General features: G+C 40.7%; 1 protein-coding gene across 2 annotated transcripts in view; it reads right to left on the minus strand.

Annotated features, from left to right (window-relative positions):
• LOC113591837 (leucine-rich repeat and fibronectin type-III domain-containing protein 2) overlaps positions 1-14401 on the minus strand; it is a 74011-nt gene extending 59610 nt beyond the window's left edge. Inside the window, exon 1 of one of the 2 annotated variants that reach the window (XM_035533117.1) lies at positions 13905-14401. The gene's annotated coding sequence lies outside the window, so the exon portion shown is untranslated. Of the gene's footprint in view, positions 1-5973; positions 6038-13904 lie in introns of those variants that run through there. The other variant, XM_035533119.1, reaches the window with a different exon arrangement.
• Positions 14402-20203: the final 5802 nt, after the last annotated feature.

Here is a 20203-nt window from a genome sequence, read left to right on the forward strand (position 1 = left end):
TACAATTATAGAAAAACACAATACACAAATACACAATCTGTTTACTAACAGAGAATTATCTGACTGCACATGCTTCTAAAGAGCAAACTGACTACCACATGGCTCATACACCAGTGTCGGCATGCTGTATTACATTTCCATACACTACTTCCCTCCTCTCAGCTGATTCACCCCCTACAGAACAGACATTTCTATTACACTAATGGCATACAGATCCTAACATGCATCAATACAACCAGCTCACTGTGCAACTGTACCTTTAGGGTACTTTCAAACCTAATTGAAAGTGTCCAAGTGTGCACTATAAATGATCAACAATTATTATGAGCAGCTCAGCCTCTCTCACTATAATAATGCAAAAGACAAATAAGCCAACAAGGAAGATATGTCTCCCCATATCCATGTCCAGTGTCACAAGGCAAACGTAAAGCTGTAGAAGTCCAATAAACTGCAGGGAAAAAAAATGTACACTAAGTGTATCTCTGCTAAGAATAGGCAAACAAGTATGGAAGCTTGTGGTTGTAAGCAGTTTAATTTTTAATTAAAGAAGCTAAATCTGCTGTTCCCTGATGGTCCACCCACCTGTTCCTGTAAATCAGCCCAGTCTCTAACAGAAGCACCTGCCCACATTCAGCCACTGTAAAGGCCAGAGGGGCATTAGGCCATAATACATATGTAACAACCTAGCAAATGAGATACGAATGACAGAATGACAGCACAGTAATGCCTGTGTTTGCTTAAGTGTGTGTGTGTGTGTGTGTGTGTGTGTGTGTGTAAGAGAGAGAGAAAGGGAGGAAAGTGGAATAGGAACAGTTGTGTAGCTGTATAAGAGGCCTCTGCCACCCCTGCATGTGAGCCAGAAGTCGCCTGTCTGGCTCTAATTAATCTGATTCTGAGCTTTGCTCCACTGACCACCACACAGAGAGGTTTCCTTCTGCGATAGAGTTCCCATCAGAGTTTGGCTTCGCATCCAGCCAGCCCGGCAAGGCTGACAACTCTATAACATGTCACATCCTTCACATCTTCATGCCAACCTACCGAGGCTCTTCACATGCACTCATCTGTGGAGGGCTCTAATGCAGAAATGCTAAACGCTAACACTAAGTCATTAGCCAGACACTGGCTCCAGCAGCCTGCATGGCAGAAAACCTCTAATCCAGCCTCTAGATCCCAGTGCTTAGCTAAACCCCTCCTCCCACTCAAGACAGTCTTCCATGCTTTCGTTCTCACTAAACATCCGCCTACCCACTATGGGAGTGCTTTTTCCCCCTATTTCATTGGCCCCACATTTCCCAGGCTGTGCCAAATAGAACTACGGCACGCGCAGTAGCAGAGGCAATCTGTTTAAGAAGTGTGAAGAGCTCTCATAATGTTTCATTAAATTATCCCATTCAACAGTAGTAGTTGGCAGCAAAGCCACTCGCTCCGACTACAGGCCTTATCATTGCCACTTTCGATGTGATATTTCCTGATGCGCTGCAAAGCATTTAGGGGTGTGACAACAGGATTTCTAGGGCTTGCAATTTTCACCATGGGCCTGCTCTGTAAGTCTGCAACATACCCATACTAGGTACCAGCTGCTATTATACCTGCGCACCACTGTTTCTCAAAGCATCCACACAATGTAGAGGTGAAGTGTGGCATGAAATGGGTGGGGATGGATGAACGGCAGCTGATGGAGCGCAGAAAAGCTGCACATCCACCTGACCTGCTTAAAACATACATCGCATGCCCGCCATGCTGAAGGAGATGGCCTTGAGTTTTTTGCAGGAACACATCACTTCAACCTTCACCCACAGAGAGTGTTGGTGCTGCAGAGTGGATGAAGGCCTGGAACCTCTCTTCCCATTTCACAGCTGAGTTAAATCCCCAATTGTTACTAACACTAAGGCTGCATTCATTACCTGGAGCAAAAGCAAAAGCCCCTGTTTATTTAAAACCATATTATTATTAATAAAATTTTATGCCAGCTGTCTTTTTGTCAGGCTGCTTATAAATGTCACAACAAGCTCTGAGCAAGAAATCCAGACACTCTACTGCCTAATATGTTTATTTACAACTTCCATCTGAACTGTTCTACTTGAAACACAGACAATGGAGTTCATGTGAAGTAGCTAGCTGAGCTCCAGCAGTACAGATAAGGCTCCTGCTGTAAACCCAGCTTCAGCCTCCAGCTGCCCATGAACAGGGCAGCGTACGGGTCCTCGTCACGGGGCTGCCCTGAGTCCCCCCCAACAGCTGTGCTCCCACCAGACAGGAATCAAGGCAAGAAGACCCACTCAACCTGGCCTGATGCAGCATGGCTATCTGCTGGGTCACGCAGCAAGCTTCCACCAGGCTGGAGCCATGGACGCACACTAAGCCTCCATGACAACATTGTGATGGGAATCTTACAACCACGGGCAAGGTATAGCATCTGGGAGGTGTTGGGAGGAAGTGGGTAGAAATCATGAAACGAATTTGAATACATTCCAGTGATGAGTGATCTTGAAAAGCGCTGTCTTCTCACTTCAGGTAGAGATCAGACAGAGATGATACAGGGCAGGCGGGCACTGGAAGCGGGGCACAGATGGATTCCATTAACTGTGAATAAGAATAACACTATTTTAGGGCCCAATCCTCTCGTCATGCTCCAATCATCCTGAGCCATACAACTGCAGCGAGCCAGCTGAATGAATCCTGTGCTCGAGCGCAAACACAGTATCCTCCCTCCACATGGGCTTCATTAATCTATAATTTATTTAACCTCAATTATGCATGTGCTTACAATAGGGAAGCTTTTAAATGCTCTCAATTAACTGGAGACTCAAAATTATTTCCAAAACAGCAAAAACAAATGCAAATTAGGCCCCATGGTTTGCATTTCACTGTAGGAAAATCTGAGGATTTAACATACTTTCCAACAAAAAAAGAGCAAGCAACTTTTATGGCTGCAATCACATTGTTTTGCATAATAATTCTGAATATATGTAATAATATGTGTCAAATGACAGTAATAATGATAAAACTAAAGCATCTTGGTAATTCTTATAACAAACATCTTGGGAGACAAAATATCTCCTCTGCCTACAAAACCCACTGAAACAGCGCTCTGTGTGACTCTATGTATCAATTACAAATTACTCCATACTAAATCAAATGATATGCCTTTGCAAGGTACATAATAATAACTGCCGCTGCTGTGCTATGAGCGCAATGGAAGAGCAGACTCAGTAATTAAACCACCCCCGCAAGTAGCTTGACTTGGAAGCTACACGCCCAAAGAGTGGCGCTGAAACAGTGTGGGCACCTGAGTTTTCTAAGATACGAGCATGCCGGAAGCCTTAGGCCTCATTGACGGGCAAGGCACTGAGCAGTCACCATGCATCCCGAAGGCCACACGCCGCTGCATTATTTATAGCCGTTATATCAGCAGGCAGCAACGGTGCTGAAAAAGATAGATGCCAGATCCCAGTCGCCGGCGACGTCCTGCGATCTGTTGACGCATGCATAGCACGGGGGCAAAGTTTAACGCATAAACCCTTTGGCTGTCACCATCAGCCAGCCCAGAGCACTGTCGATTAACTGATGCATGCGCAACTTACGCACCCAGGTGGACGATGTCCCTCACCAAAATCAATGAGCGAGTGATGGAATTACAGGAGCAGACAAGATGGAGCACTGTTATGGTAGGCGTCATTTCGAGAAGGTAATGTAATTAATCGCTCATTGTCCACCCGTAAACGAATGCCTATGCAAATATTATTAGGTTGGCACTGTACACTCCATTTATTTTATCAACCATAATCTTATATGTCACAATGTGAATGATAGCAGGGTTAGGAAAACTAGCAGGCACATTGCTAATTTAATGAGAATTGCACAACATAGTAAAAACTGGTACTTCTAAATAAATGAAGGTTGACTGCCTATCTCAACACTTAGCACAAGAAAGAAAGAAACAAACTAACTAACTAAGAATATGCTTCTTCAGGTATGTTAATGAGTTAACAAACAAATCTGAATGGTCTTAGTTTACTCTGAAGAGCTAAGTAAGCAAATCATGCTGTTTTAGATGTAACAGTACAGTCCTTGGATACTTTGTTTTGCAACAGCCTGCTCAGTTGAACTATTTCATGTAGGGGCATGGATGTGGATTAAGGGACTCTTTGAAAAATAGAGGCTTTGAGCAATGTTTCAAACTCGACATCTCAGGTAAGAGAAGGAGCTTTGGGGAGCCCTGTAGACTGGGTGTGTTTCTGTTAACTTAAACTAATGCCACATTCCTGTACCCATTGCAAACAGAAATGCCTCAGTGAAAAGGACCCACGCTGCCTTGGCTGTGAGTGAATGGCACTGGCTTAGACGGCTTTCATAAACACCATCTTGCAGAGATTAATTTCATGTCACTTTGCTTTTGGATCTATCGGTTCTCCACTAACCAAATCTTTGACATGTCTTTGAAGATACTCTGCCATAATACCTATACAATACAACCTAGCTAGGTTCCACCAGAAGTCTTTGCACTGGTCCATAAATGTTGGAATAAGTAATTCTTCAAAGCAAGACAAATGCTCACCTTTATTGCAGGAAACTCTTAATTATGTCCCTGTGACCAAATTTTACTACTAAGTTATGGAGCACTCATTGCTCAAGCTGTCACTGTGTACTGATTGTGGTTTTGCACTCTAGATGTTTAAATAGTAAATAAAACTCCAGGCTCCAAGGAAGAAGTCACTAACTATTAGGCATATGTGTGGGGAAGTCATATCTGGCAAACATGCAACTTCTCTACCCACATGCAGCTTCCGATAGATAGATAGATAGATAGATAGATAGATAGATAGATAGATAGATAGATAGATAGATAGATAGATAGATAGATAGATAGATAGATAGATAGATAGATAGATAGATAGATAGATAGATAGATAGTGTGGGCTGCGAAAGAAAAACACATGCAGAGAAAGAGGGCATGCATGCATAGGAGGGTACATGTACTACTTGTTTAGCCATGTTTGCACTGTTTCACCATTTATTGCTGTGAAAAATAACGCCTTCTCACAGCAAACAGACCCAGTTTGCTTAAGAGCAGAATAAAGGAGCCACACAACATCGTGCCCCTTGAGTGAGCGTCACTGTTGCTATCCCTACCAGCAAAGCTGTTCTGGAGGGGTTGGAGAGCCAGGGACCAGGCGCACCGCAGAGAGGCGGTGTGGAGAGCTGCATGTGGGTCTAATTGCTCGCGCCGCAGGGTTGTGGTGTTGGGCCAGGCAAAAAGCCACTCTGGTGCAGAACCAGTGCTCCCTTCACGAGAGACGTCAGAGATATAAGGCCACAGACGTTGCACATGATAAGCAGACTCACTGCATGGGCAGGCCCGTGATAACGACTGTTCCATATCATCTTTCCCTTTGAAATCATCAGTCCAGCCGTTTCAGAACCAATGACGGCAGCTGCAGAATGTCCCTGAATATGCAAAAGTCCTTTTCTGAATGTCATGGGTGATCAAAGGGGGCCACACATCTCTTTCATTCGCACCCCCAGTGGTGGGAATGTCATAAAATAAGATGCCACACAGGGACAAATAATCCGCTCAAACATGCCAGCAAACACCCAGCAGAGAGGCTGTGAATTGGAGGCAGGCAGTAGAGGACTTTAGTGTTTCATAGCAGCAATGACATCAAAAAGCGAGCTGACATACAATAGCATTTGTGTGTCAAAAATAGTTAAGACAATCCCTACAGAGACTGAGTTGACAAAAGTACTGGTCAGTATGGTAAGTCTTGTTTAAAAACTATTTCAATCATTGTTTTTGGCATCTTTCTTTTGTTTAAAAACCCAGTGTGGAACATTCTTTTCTGACTGCACTAATGAGACATGCATAGCATGGCAGTTTCTGATGGAACGTCAGACATCACCAGCCATTGGTGTGGAATTGGTGCATGGAAGCTTGTTTGTAATTGCTGTCACACGACAGACACTGACACTCACATGGATGACTGTGGAGCTCGCAGGGAGAACATGTTAAAATGAGACATGCCAGAAAGCAGCAGGCTGCCACTGTACATGCTTACCTGTGTGTAAGCATATATGTCTGCAAGAAAGGAACAGAAAGAGAAAGAATGAGACCAAGAGACAGAATGAGACAGAGAGACAGGCTATAGATGTGCATATCACGTGTCTACAGCATGTATATGTAGATGTTGATGTAATTTACATAAAACTTCACATTTCAGAGGGTATCAGTACTATATGGAAGCAGAAAGGGAAGATATCTGCATAGTTGGGGGGAGAGTATTTATAAAACAAGAAATGTGACACAAACAAATACAGAAAACAAACATCAAAAATTGTGTGTGTGTGTGTGTGTGTGTGTGTGTGTGTGTGTGTTTTAAATACATTCTTTGGCTATTTAATTAACTCCCTCTTGTTCTTTGACAAGCAATTAGCCAAATTCTCTAATTTACTACCACTGCTGATAAATACATAAATACAGTGCTGTCTATAGTTGCTCTCCCAGGTCAATAGTAACACTTTCAGACTATAAAGTAATAAGCCACTTTCATGGTAAACAGCAGAGAACTACTGAAGAGAACATGGTCATTTCCCTACACAGGCGCATTAACTGTATAGTTACACTGGTGTTTGCCTGCAGTTTCACCATCAAGATAACATAAGTAGCCCTAAAACCTTATTTCTACAACCTCTGGGGAAATAAACAATATCTAAATACTTTACTTTACTTGAACATTGATAGAGGCTTCATTTGGAACTCCTCAACAGACCAGTAGTCAAATTTTAATTTGTATGGCCTACTGACTGGCTGATGTAATTCTATACTGTGAAGTTTATCTACTGTGTGATTTAGAAAGCAACGTTTTAATTGTATATGTCATAGGACAGCTATTTATAAAAGTGCATCAAATACAAAAGTTCAGTAGCATTTTGTGTCAGTGTGCTTTCTGGTGTGTGGCCTGTTATAACTGAATGTACGAAACAGTAACACGCAAAGTAGTAAATTTTGCAGTCAGCATGTCACTGCACAGCCTCCAACTGACTGTGATTTATCATTTCAGACTGTGACCAATAGCAGTCCTGCCTGCTTTGCAGGAAGCCCTAGTACATTATACTAATAGATCCCGTTTCTTCCCTGCGTTGCACCATACACACTGACACCAAGAAGCTATTCAAGCTAAAAAAACTTCTTTGAGTCTTGATACTTGTGTTCTTTTCATCCTCTTCCTCTCCATCTTCATCCCTAGTGGAGCAGTGCTCCATGTTACTGATGGGTAGGAAATTACCAGTGCTCTCAGTCTTCAGAGGACACGTCCTCACAGGAAGACTAAGAACCCATAATATCGGCACAGATCTTTGCTGTAGGGTGCCTGTCTTTAGGTTTAGAAGACCAGACATGTATTCTGTCTGTTCAACTTCAGACAGAATATGCACATTAGCACACTGAGCCCAACCAACACACCCTAACCTTCTGCCACAACTGTAAATATGATTCACTTTTGCAAACATGATTCACTACTGTAAAGATAATTCACAACTGTGAAGAGGCTTGCATTCATCATGTGTCATTCTTCAAGGGATTTGCATGCTTTATCATCTCTTTATTACCTCATGCTAAAGATAACACTGCTTCTGTCTACATCAATGGCAGCTGTACTCATGACACTCAGCACTGTGCAAACCTATGGGAGCATAGCAGCCTCTGTAGTCCCAAGAGCCTGTTTGCTTTGCAAAAATGTGACACACAGTATGCAACATCTTACCTCTGTGTTTATCAGAGCAATAAATACCCAGAGGCTTCTAACAGAAAAAATACATGTTGATGGTTCCATGTGTGCTACTAAGGGTAAAGACATCCTACTACTCCCCAAGAGAACACATACACACACACACACACACACACACACACACACACACACACACACACACACACACACATACACACACACTCACACTCCTGACCTTTCACTTTCTCCATTCAACAGCCTCGACCACCTTCGATGTTAACCCATGAATATCTAAATAGGCTTCCCTTTCGGAGCTGGGTGAGTGAGTACATTTTTTAGTCGACTTTCCCTTGCAAAATGAATCATTCCTGGTGTTCTTTCTCTTTTCCTTTTTTTTCTCACTCTGCCTTTCTTCCCTGAACACCAGGCCGTCAGCTGATAAGCCTGAGATCCCTTCTAAATTACAGCTTCCTCGCGGAGCCCATATCCCCAGTCGAGCCTGAATGTTATCGCCTCTGTACTCTACAAGTAGCTTTCCTTTTTTGGCTCCATGGAGCGAGACTGTTTTTAACACTTTCCTCAGGGTCTGCTCCTCCCCCTCCAGCTCCCCAACACAGACACGCAAAGAGACAAAGAGGCCACAGAGGTTCTGATGTCTTAACTATCACATCAGCAGTGCCCCGCTTACATTCTAGTTCAATGGTAGATCCAAGTCTGCTGCAGAATCCTGTGTAAATTTATTTCATGAATATTTGGGACTAGACAAAGGAGTTGGGAAACAAGTGCAATCAAACATAACCTCGCGGCTGAAATAGGTCATGTTGCAGCAGAGTGATAAGGAGGCAGTCTATTTGTACAAAGTTCTCAAGCTGGTCTAAACCTAAGAGAACACTGCAAAACAACTGTGGTAAGCAAATATTTCACACCACACCATCTTACATCATAAATCACTAATATGGGGGTTGTTTGCAGAATGCAAGCCTAGCTGGCCAGCTGCCATTGTGACTTTGTAAGGAGCCTCATACAGCGGGATGTAATTAACTAGTGAAGCCAGGGTAGGAAAGCAGCCCACACTGTTCACACTGAGAAAAAAGGGCTTACTACTGCGACAAAGAACTCTGTGTGGTCTCTGAATAGCCAGTCTCAATGTCCATGTGACTTCTGCTGCAGAGAAAAACGAAGTCCAGATGGGAAGCTTGGCTGTTTCAAGCTAAAGTATAAAATATGTTTAACACTGTTAGCTTATTGCACACTTTATGTGCCTGGAAATGGCCAATGTGCAGTGCGTTAAAACATTTATGCGAACAGGCTGAGCAAAGAGCCAGGCTCTCACTTTCATATTGGAAAACCTGTACACTCAAGAATCAATAGAATCCATTGAGGAGGTAGAAAATTATTATTATGTACATTTCACTGGAGGGTCATAATATTAATGAGATGACAGAGATCAGTTTAACCTCTAAATGACAATGTAATGGATTGGACAGATACTTTCTGTAAAGTAGGACACTGGATTCAGAACTCATGGGATAAATTAGTTCTAGCATTTGCTGAGCAAACACAGGAAAGAATGCATTTAAAAATTAATCAACTCATATTATATGCAAACATTGACCAAAATACCTTGAAACTGGCAACTTAAAACCATACATTTGTATAATGCATACAGCAGGCTAGACATCAAAGTATACACCCCCATAACATTTGCTAATAGATAGTGCCAAAAAAAATATAGAGCACCAAGCTGCACATGATCTTCATCAGGCCCAAAGTGAGAGGTCTGCTTCGCTGGTTTTGTACATAATGTTCATCAGGTCCAAAGGTCTGCTTCTCTAGTTCTGTACAAAATCTTCAGTGGCTAGGAGCAGATCATGAATATAAATGCTTTAATATGTAATTATGCTTCATTCTGAAGTACAAGTGTAAGGGCCTTCATCTCTCTGGGCCACTGTGGTTATATGGGTAGGTGAAATGATGTTCTAATGGTCAGGCTCTAATATTTCACGGAGTGACTGAGAAACATTTTCCCTTGTCCCAAGAGGGGCATCTAATTCAGTATGTGTCTGCCAGGCACAGTCCATCTCCTCCCTGTTCCCTGTCCCTGTGGTGCCATTGCTCCAGTTACATTCTGCCCTTGTCAGGAATCAGCTCTCCCAATCCCCACCCTCATCATTCCCATCATCAACAGAACATCGGGTCTGATCTCAGACCAGCACACGTAGCAGAGTTTCTAGAGCAGTCACCCTCAGCATGAGCTCATTACAATCTTTGGCAAGAGATTAAAACAGCCACAATATTAAGACCTGAATAAGTCAATTAGTCACCTGAGCTTTGACTAATATTAGTACGCACATAAAGACAAACACTCAGAGGTACAGACGTACACAGACACATGAAGACATGAGACATGTACAGACACAAACGCATGGGCTTTGATCTGCATAAAGAGTTGAAAACAAACATATAGACAAAGAATAGTAGCACACATTAGGAGCAGCTGTTCTGCTGTTCACTAGAGCATTACTTCTGCTATCATAGTGACTCTGTAGTCTGCACTGGGTTTATATTCCTCAGCATCTGACCTTTAAAGCCAAGAGTACAATGAAAGTCTTATCACCACTAAATATCCATAATCTTTTACCACTCTAGAGTAGTTCATAGGAGGGTGAGTTCTAGGGTTTCTCCTCTTTTTATTTTTTGGGTGTTTGATGGTTTGTTTTTGTATTATTGTTCTTTATAAATGTAAATGCAAAAAATGGTAGTTGGTTAAATACAGAAGTATTTGTGACTCCTGGCCATAAATGGTCAGTGCGATATCCTCTGAACTTATCATACTGTTGACAATGGAGAAACCTGCAGAGAGTCACCAAAGGTTCATAACATATCTCTGAGAGAACAGAGATATGCGGAGGTCAGCTCTGCAGCAGTTCCCATATATTCAGCTGATCCTGGTTCTGATCACTGAAGCTGTTTCACATCATGTGTTATGGTAAAAAAATGTAGATATTTTGAACACAGTGATTCAGGTTAGTTTTATTTCCTTTACAGCAGCAATCTGTGAATCTAAATGCATTTGTGGTCTCACCCCATTGTCTGCTGATGTTCTGTGATTCTTAACCAACTGTCAGATGTTACTCCTTCATATGGCCTTCTGTAAATTACATTCATAGTCTCCTTCATCGGTTAACCTGGGACTGTGATACCAGTCATTGATTAAACAGCTACAAACAGTCAAATCTTTCTCAAATTTTGTTCTTTTCTAAAGGAATGCATAATAATTTCAGCATACAGTTATGTAACGAATCTGCTGGCCCGAGTGCCGATGGGCGTAGAGCAGGACACACAGACTCCCTCGATAAGGTGAAACATTTATTAACAAAAGACACAAACAACACTGGTGGCACTCATACACAATATTAACAAAAGACACGACTTCTATAATTAACACAACACACTACACAATAACACTTAACAAGGACTACATATGTGTTTAACATAACAGCAGACTAACTATGACTAACACCATACACACACTAGCGGAGATTTAAATAGACACGACATTAAACCCCGTGCAGGTGTGCATAGCCACAAACAAGGTGAACCACATGACTCGTGCAGGGGGGCGTCCCGTGACAAGTTAGAAAGACGCCAAGCAGTCCCCTCTTATTAGCTACATTAGTCTAATAATTGCAGTGCAACGATAAAGAAGCTACATTTTCACCCCACATATCTTACCTCATTTGCTGCATTTGGGGTATTGGGGAAATTGTGTAACTGTAATTTTCATTATTGTGAATAGCTGTTCATGTTCTCTTTCTGCACTGTGCACATTAATCTCCCCAAATTAACTAACTCCTTATATTAACCTAATGTTAATTTGTTAGGCTAATTTTGATTAAAGGTAAACCTTTCTTGCTCTTGCAGTAAGGATTTTTGCATAATTGATCTTGCATTGCAGGTCTTTAGCCAGTACAAATTGAAGCTGTAAGTACACTGTTTTTTAACACACAGGACTGCACAATGGAGTACACCCTCTCCAGCAAGAATGCAATCTTCTGAATGTAAAGAATACATTTCATATTTTGGAGTCATATTAATTCATCACGTTCACCCATGCATTTCAGCCTTTGTATTTATAGTTGGTACAAGCAAGCAGAGTAAGGTAGAACAAATGGGAAAACCTTGTAAAGACCAGAGTGCTATGTAGTAGCCTGTGTAAATTGGGTCCACTGGGTAAAAAGGCTTTAACTCTAAGTTCATTAGGGAAATTTCCCTAATCCCCTGCAGGCCAAAGCAGCTAACCAAAGCCAGACACTCAGATTAGGCTGCAAGTTCTCCTGGCCTGGTGGGCCTCTGATATAGCATGTGTCGGTGGGATGGCAGGTCCCTAGCATGCTTGCCAGAGAAAACATTCAGTTCAGCTACCATGGTCCTGGAGCTTCTTTGCAGGGAGGTTAAGCATAATTACCTGAGAGACAGAGATTACACTCACTAAAGATAGTATTTGCTTTTTAGACTGAGCAGCACACGAAGAGACAGAAGAGACAAAATCACTAAGTGATACACAGAAAAAAGGGGTTCATAAAAATAACGCATAGGACTAGTCAGACTCAAACGCTATGACTCTAATACAAGCTAACTGCAAGGGGGCAATTACGGGGCCATTTGATATAATAGGTTGAGAAAGAGTGTTCCTATTCAATTATTCAATCTGTTCTGCTTAATTCATATCTCATGATTTAACAGCACCAATTTAACATTCAGTCTTAACCAGTGTCCTGTGTAGGATTATGTTCCATGTGTGTGCAAACGCTGAGGTCAAGTTCAGAGTTCAGAGTATTCAAGGCTACATCTTACATGAGAAATGTCATAATTCCACCTTTGTTCTGAGTGAAATTATAACAGGAAAGATTTTGTGTAAGCAAACAGTAACACTGTTATATGGGTAGTCAATAATGAAATAGTCTATGTAGTTAAATGGAACTACTAAAATAGAACTTTTAGAATAAGACATTGTACTCTACAATCAATAAATGAGTAAACAATGATTTATAGTCCCAGATTCAGTACTTGAGTAACTCCAAGCAGTCAAAAGGCAGCAACAATACGAAACATTTATACCACGGAATCATAAGCATAATAAGCTATTTGACTGTGTTGTTCCTTCTTGTTCAGGGAGGGAACAAATATTATGACGCTGTCCATGGTTCTAAAATCCAACAACTAAGTGCAGTTAAATTTTTGTACATACAGAGTTGCTTTCCAAGACTGCAATACATAATATGCATAGACAAAAAGTAATAAATAAAACATCCAAATAAAACAATGCACAGTGCAATTTGTTCCAGTACTAGGTTTCATCTGAATATGTTATATAAATGCACAATGTTAACAACTAACGCACCATTTCTCTCTCTCTCTCTCTCTCTCTCTCTCTCTCTCTCTCTCTCTCTCTCTCTCTCTATCACACACATACACACAGAGAGGGGGGTGTGGGGGGGTGGTGGGGGGGTGGACAACCACTCCCTAAAAGAGTAAACTGCAATATGCACTACATGTAGATACACATTTCTTCTTGCCAGTGCGTATTCTACCAAAGTAGAATCAGACAAACATTGAGCATGGGAAAGCTATATGATTTAGAACACTTCGGAAGCACTAGTCACCACTGTCCTTTGTACGTGTAGCATACAAATCCCAGATAACGTTACATGGAACAAACTTCACTTTTATTTACAATTTCTATTTTTATGGCAGTGGCGTACCTTGTATGCACTGATTTAATGCCCTTAACCTCTAAACGTCAGTATATATCATAAAACCTTCCAAATCCCAATTATATCTGATTGACATAGCACCGATTTAAAGCGTGCTACTAACGAACAGGATACAGTGATTAAATAAGATTGAGATTTGGAATACTAAATGCAGCTGTACACTAAAGGAATGCAATTGTTATCTTAACTATCTGCATCTCTTTTCCGTCCATTAAAACGGACCTGCCAGTTTTTCGTTTTCCGTGCACTAACAACTTTCCTTTCCCAAGATATAACGCGGCGCTTATTGGTCGTTTCTTTTTCTTGCACCACAAATCGTAAATCCTTTTGACATGGCTATGGTTAAATGATAATAATAGAACAGGTAAGAAAAGAGTTAAGCGGCGTTAACCGCTGCTCTTACCTTGAAAACTAGAAACATATCCATTCTGTTTCATTCAGCTTCACGCTCATAAATGCCCTTTATAACTGTCGTTATGGAAAACGATCCATTTCATTCATTCAAATTGACAACTTCCAGATGGATCAAAACTGCATCGTTGCCCTCTTCTTTACCGCAGACGAGATAGAGCAACCTGCACCGAGAACGGAGCGGTAGCCTCACCACACGATGCTTAGTTTCCTCACTAAGTTGAATTGAAAGCGACCTCACTGCGAGGTTAGGCAGGAAAAATTCCGGTGCGAATGCGAGTTGCCAAATATCCCGCACTCAAATGTTCATTCCCAAACTGATTTCAGATCGCTTCATAGTTTCACTGAGAATCCGTGTCTAATGATGGAAATCCTTTTCCGAACTACACATATCCTATATCTTCGATTTCAAAACAAGCTAAGAAACGAACCACAAATGCCACGCAACGTGCATCCTGCTCCACAAGCACCGAAGCGCGAAGGAGTACACTAAAGGCAGTGTACCCGAAAAAATCTCTAGATGGCATACACGAGGTAGACCTGGTATAGTAGTCGTTGACAAAACTCAGAGCTGCCTATCAGACCGCAGCTGTGTGGCGTGCGTGCGCGAGCATAGACTTACCAGGCGACGTTTATGGTTAGGACACAGATTTGTATTCAGTTTCCTTTTATATAAACAGCGGATTAACTTGGTGCTAGAGTATTCGCCTAATGTTTCGGCCTGCCACGAAACCTTGACAATAGCCTTTGTCTTTTTTTTTTTTTTTGGTCTCTCAGGACAGAATTGAAGTTGTAAGTTATATAATGTACACCCAATGTGAAGACTTTCACTATGAAATGAAGACCACAAAAATAATACAGTTACGTGTAGTTGGTTCATTGGCTTGCATATTAAAAATAGTAATAATGCATGCTTACATGCATTAAAACACAAGCAAACAATTTCTACTCAAACTGGATGCACAGTGTTTTAGTTGCTGCAATAGGAATTCCTTTATTGTGGGAACTCAGGAAGGGAATGCACCTTTGCCTTTCTGTTTTTTCTTCTATAACAGTTCGCCAAGTGGCTTCTTTCAGCCTCCCCTCAGAGCATGACTGACTCACTCAACAAGAGACACAGGGAGGTTCCCCCACCACCACCACCCCCATCATTTTATTTTCCATATTATTGATCACTGCGTTCACATGGATGGAACACCAGAGAGACATCCAGAAACACAGACTGTTGGACAGGGTCTGCAGTAAAGACATCACTGCTTCTATTCCTTTGTTCAGAGAATTCCAAGGAAAAAGAGCTTTTCATGACAGATTTGTTCAGAAGCAACAGGTTTCATATATATATGAAAGATCATATTACAGGGCCTATATAAAAGCCAATGATATTGCTGTAACTATTAATTTATAACATACCAGTACCATAACTTGTCGGCTTACTTGGCAATTGCATTAATCACCATGCTATCAATTATGTCACAACAACCTGTGGAATATATATTTATATCTTTGTTTTTTTGCAAGAACATTTATTAGTTGGTAGTGATCATTCTGAAGTCTGTTTGGATTGTGAAGTACTGAAAGGCCACCTATTAGAGTGTTATGGATTCAACTGCCAAGCAATTACTTGGGAACAGATTCTACTTCTTTTAAAAACAGCAAAGAAAGGAAAGTATAGTGCCTGCTTCATGGCTCAGTTTCTGATTCAGCGTGTGGGTGAGGTATGCCTGATAGGCATCCCCTCCTTCAGATTTGTTCAAGCAGCAAGGCTAGTGTATGACTTACTGCAAAACACTGAGCAGGCGTTTGTAAGACACATGGAAATTGCCAGTACAAAATGTTTCCCATGAGAAATTCAGGTCCAAAAATCTTAAGCACAGTAGAATCCCTGCCATTACAAGAAAAACTTTTATAGGGTTGATACTGGATGATACACTTGATGATATTTCCTTGTACATTTTGTAAACTGGACTCTTCATTATTTTCATGTCCTTGTTGAGTTTCAATTCTGACCAGCCAGATATGGCCACTGAAAACAAGAGAGAGAGAGAAAGAGAGAGAGAGAGGGGAAGAACATTTTGCTGCTGGGGTCTAGTGCACTATGGGGGAGGCAGAGGGCCTTTCCAGCTCTCTCACCCCAAGGCCATTGGAAATGAGCTTCAGCAATGAGTCAAAGAAGCTCTTTACTCTGTAATTAACAGCACAGTAAACAGTATGTTCATGGACTATATTTCTCACTATCTATGAACGTTACTGCTGCAGCTGTTTAGCCTCTGTGCAACCCTGCCTTTTGACCTTGGCTAAATACTTCTTACCTCTGAATGATTTATGAGAAACAACCATGTTTAACAGAGAAGCCTGAAGGAGGAGTGAAGTAATGCAGGCATGTGAGCCAATAGCAAATTTCTGAACTCACTATAAAATCTAAAACGTTAAAGGGTATTTTAGTGTTAAGCAGTATGATGTGCATTAAGGACATCGAACACATTGAGTTGCATTACTCATGTAGTGAGTGCAAATAGTAATAACCACAAACAGTCATATGTAATACCATCGTAAGGATGCTTTGACAGCATTGACCACATTGCCAGTGCCACAATGGAGTTTGTTCCCTACTGAGCCAATTAAACAGGGTTCTCTCATGCATTCAGCAATGTCTCAGAATCTGCCATGTGTGAAGACATTGTGTCGATGGTTTGTTATTTCATACCTAATCAGCAACGGATCCAGTGAGGCTGATGGCAGCTCAATTTATTGCCAAAAGACACGCTAATCAAATGTGTGTGCCACTCACACATACTGTATATCTGCTAACAGCCAATTGACTGGTCCAGCAGAATAATTTGACTGTGAACATGGCAAGGACTTAAAAGAAACAAACAAATTTCAGCCATTCAATGTCAGATCAAAACCCCCAAACCTGATCATATGCCTTATCAAACATCTGAAGAGGAGGAGGAATGTATAGCGACCTCACATCTGCTGAGAACTTTCATGTTCTGAAGCAGCAGTGAACTGCTGTGACATAATTGGAAATGGGGAATGAACATGAAACACTACATGCAGCCCATGTTACAGTTCTAAAATATGGCCTATTGTATTGGCTCTGTACAAATCAAACAAAATAAAAAAAATGTCAAATATAATCTGCTGCCATTAAACCTCACTGAATAAAAAATATATATGAATAAACCATAGGCATAAATAATCATAGGCATTCATTTAAAATGACAACCTTATTTTCTCATATTTTTTCATACTAAACCTAATGCATTATACATATAAAAATGAGCAATGAAAGAGTGTTACTGTGACACAGCAGATATTATAGATTCAAATAAAAGATGTGCTGTCATAGAAATGTAGCATTCATTAATCCAGAACAGGTGCAGATTACAGGGTCTTGAATAAAAAGTCAAAAATCACACTTAATCTCATCTAAGGCTTTGGGTGGCATCCACATGGTGATATTGTTTAAGTGGGCAGACCTGCCTTTTTTGACAAGTGAAGCTGATCACATACTCTGATATCCCAGAGACAGCCTGAGGACTGGTCTGATTGTGTGCTGGTTGAGACTCGGCGTGAGTGACAGTGTTTTTCATAAAACTGATCATTCAGGCCCCCTGGGAGTGATTGTTTTGGCAAGTAGCCTAAAGAATTTTTATCATTGCTTCTTGCCATGGGCAAGAAGGATGCTTAAGGTGCCCTCACTTAATAACCTTAATAAGGGTCAAAGTGCAATCATGGGGTCCATATAACTGAGAACTAGTTTATGTATACAAATAAATGTATATGTCTAAATATTTTAGTCACAGATAGCATGCTTCTCTGTTATTAAATGTTGTATTATGTCTCTTTTCATCTTTTAATTAATTGTTAATATGTAACACAAATTCCCTCAAAGAAAATAAAGGTTCAATTTATTTATGTTATTCTAATTAGTAAGTGTAAGAGAAGCATGGTGAGTTTAACAGAACTCCATAGAAACCTGGTCAAGGCATCAAAGTGTAATATAAATGGCATACAGTATACCCCTCTACTAAACACACAAAATATAAATGCAATAACGCTATTCATAAATTTACTTTATGAAAGTATGCATAATTTGGGGGAATGGTTGAAGCAAACAAAAGAAACTGCTAGGATATGGTGATGCTAACACACTGGGAGTTCATTTTAATATGTCTACCATAGACACAAGTGGTTGTCTTCATGGGAAGGTAGGCAGAAGATGGAATAAGAGATGTCACACCACATGTCTCTCTGTCAATCAACATGTGACCATGCCCATGAAAAGTAATTCTTCCATTAAAAAGTAGAATATCAGTTTTAAAAAAAATAAATGAATAAATAAAGATTTATAAAAAGGATAATATAAAACTAAATCAGAAAATGATTGGCTAATAGACATTATTTGTGCTGTGTTTGTGCATTAATTAACATGTATCATGTATGTGGTGTTTTAGATGACTTTGAGAATCTGCAATTATTGTAAGTCTATTTTAATTTACATAACCTTGTGTGAGAAGTCGTATTGCTTTTAAGTGGCTGTAGCTAATGTCATTATATAGAGTTCTTCTCTGTAGAACAAACCTTCATTGGTGTGTCCATGTTGTAATAACTGAAGCTTCCGAGAGAGACCATATCTTAATATTCTGCTCCCTCAATGCTTACACTCTGTACTCACTTATCTATTTTCTCTGAGGAGTTTTCAATAAGTTTTTCCCCTTTCCAAAATTGGGCATTTGCTCCTCAAACCACAGTCGTTCAATCAAACTTTCGGACTGCACTTGCAAAATAATGCCATTAACTTGTCACTTTACCAATCCAATCAAAACAGAATTATTCTGAGTGATTACTGATTCACTCTAAAGAAACTAATTACGCTTCTTTTTTCTACAGCAGATAATTTTAGCATAGCATGGTTCTCATCAACCAGTGATAACTTAAGCACCACCAACTGTTACAAGGCACACATTTCACCCTTTGAAATTAGCAGGAAAAAAGCCCTATTAGATGAGAAATGTCACATTCCTCTTGGCAACACTGCATGCATACTGGACCACATTCTCGCCCACTGTGGTCAAGGAGGCTTATGAGTAATACGATACATTTCAGTGTGGATGCTTGTTTATGGGAACTATGTACAGCCTCCCTCCAGAGGTGCACATTACTCCTACTTCTTGGCCAGTCCTATTTGTGTCTCTGTACACAAATAATTCTCTATTCATCCATTGTTTTTGGCAAAAACAGTTTGTTAGCTGGATTTATATAGACTCGTGGGATTTTAAGATTCTCATATATATATATATATATATATATATATATATATATATATATATATATATATATAGTGATGAAAACTGATATTGTAATATTGAGCGGTAAGGAGGCGGACGCATGTGCTGAGAGGAGCGAGATTTAATAGGGGCAAATCCAAAATCAGGGTCATTAAGGCATTCCAGTGTCACAGAGCCATCACGGAGAGTACTGAGAAACATTACAAAACAAAAACACACGAAGGCTAACTAGGGAAGCAGGTTAGGAACTAAGGCTAGGGAACACTCAGGACTAGGAAACATGAAGGCTAAGATAAACACAAAGACATGGAACACAAAGAAACAACCATCAAACATTCAAACAGTCAAACATTAATTCAAAATGAAACCTACAGTCAAACCTCCAAACAAGTAATGAACAGAGGAACTAGAAACGAGGGACAGGTGTATGCAATCAATGTGAGGACAAAACGAAACTATGGAACGGAACAAAACACAAAATATGGAAAACACGGAACATGGAGGGGACTGATCCTGACAGATATAGATTTATAAACAACAAGAATATTTAAAACTTTAAATGTTTTAAAGGTTAGAAGGCACGTAACATCAATAGTACCATAAACATAAATAGGGTTCCCACTCACACCAATGGCATGTTGACTGTATAAACTATTAGTAATCTTTTACCAAACAAAAAGCATTTTTTTGTAGATGGTGGCTTCAGGCTGATCAATGCATCCACTGCATAGATATATCTGACTCATAGGACTGGGCAGACCCTGCTGTGTCATCATCTCAGAAGTGCACGGCAAGACCTCCTCATTTCTATTCCCCTGACCCTGTAATCACGCCAGCTTTCCTCCGCACAGCCGGGTAATGAAAACAGCATCAAAAAGGTCATCACAAGGCTTCGTTGGGTCTATGGGGAGAGAAGAGTGCTCACAGTGCCTCTGTAATGGGATACTGAGAGGGGAGGGGGTCCTCGCCACGCGTTTGCTTTCTGATCACAGAGGGG

This window comes from Electrophorus electricus, chromosome 13, assembly GCF_013358815.1.
Source record: "Electrophorus electricus isolate fEleEle1 chromosome 13, fEleEle1.pri, whole genome shotgun sequence".
In the NCBI taxonomy this organism is placed as follows: Eukaryota; Metazoa; Chordata; class Actinopteri; order Gymnotiformes; family Gymnotidae; genus Electrophorus; species Electrophorus electricus.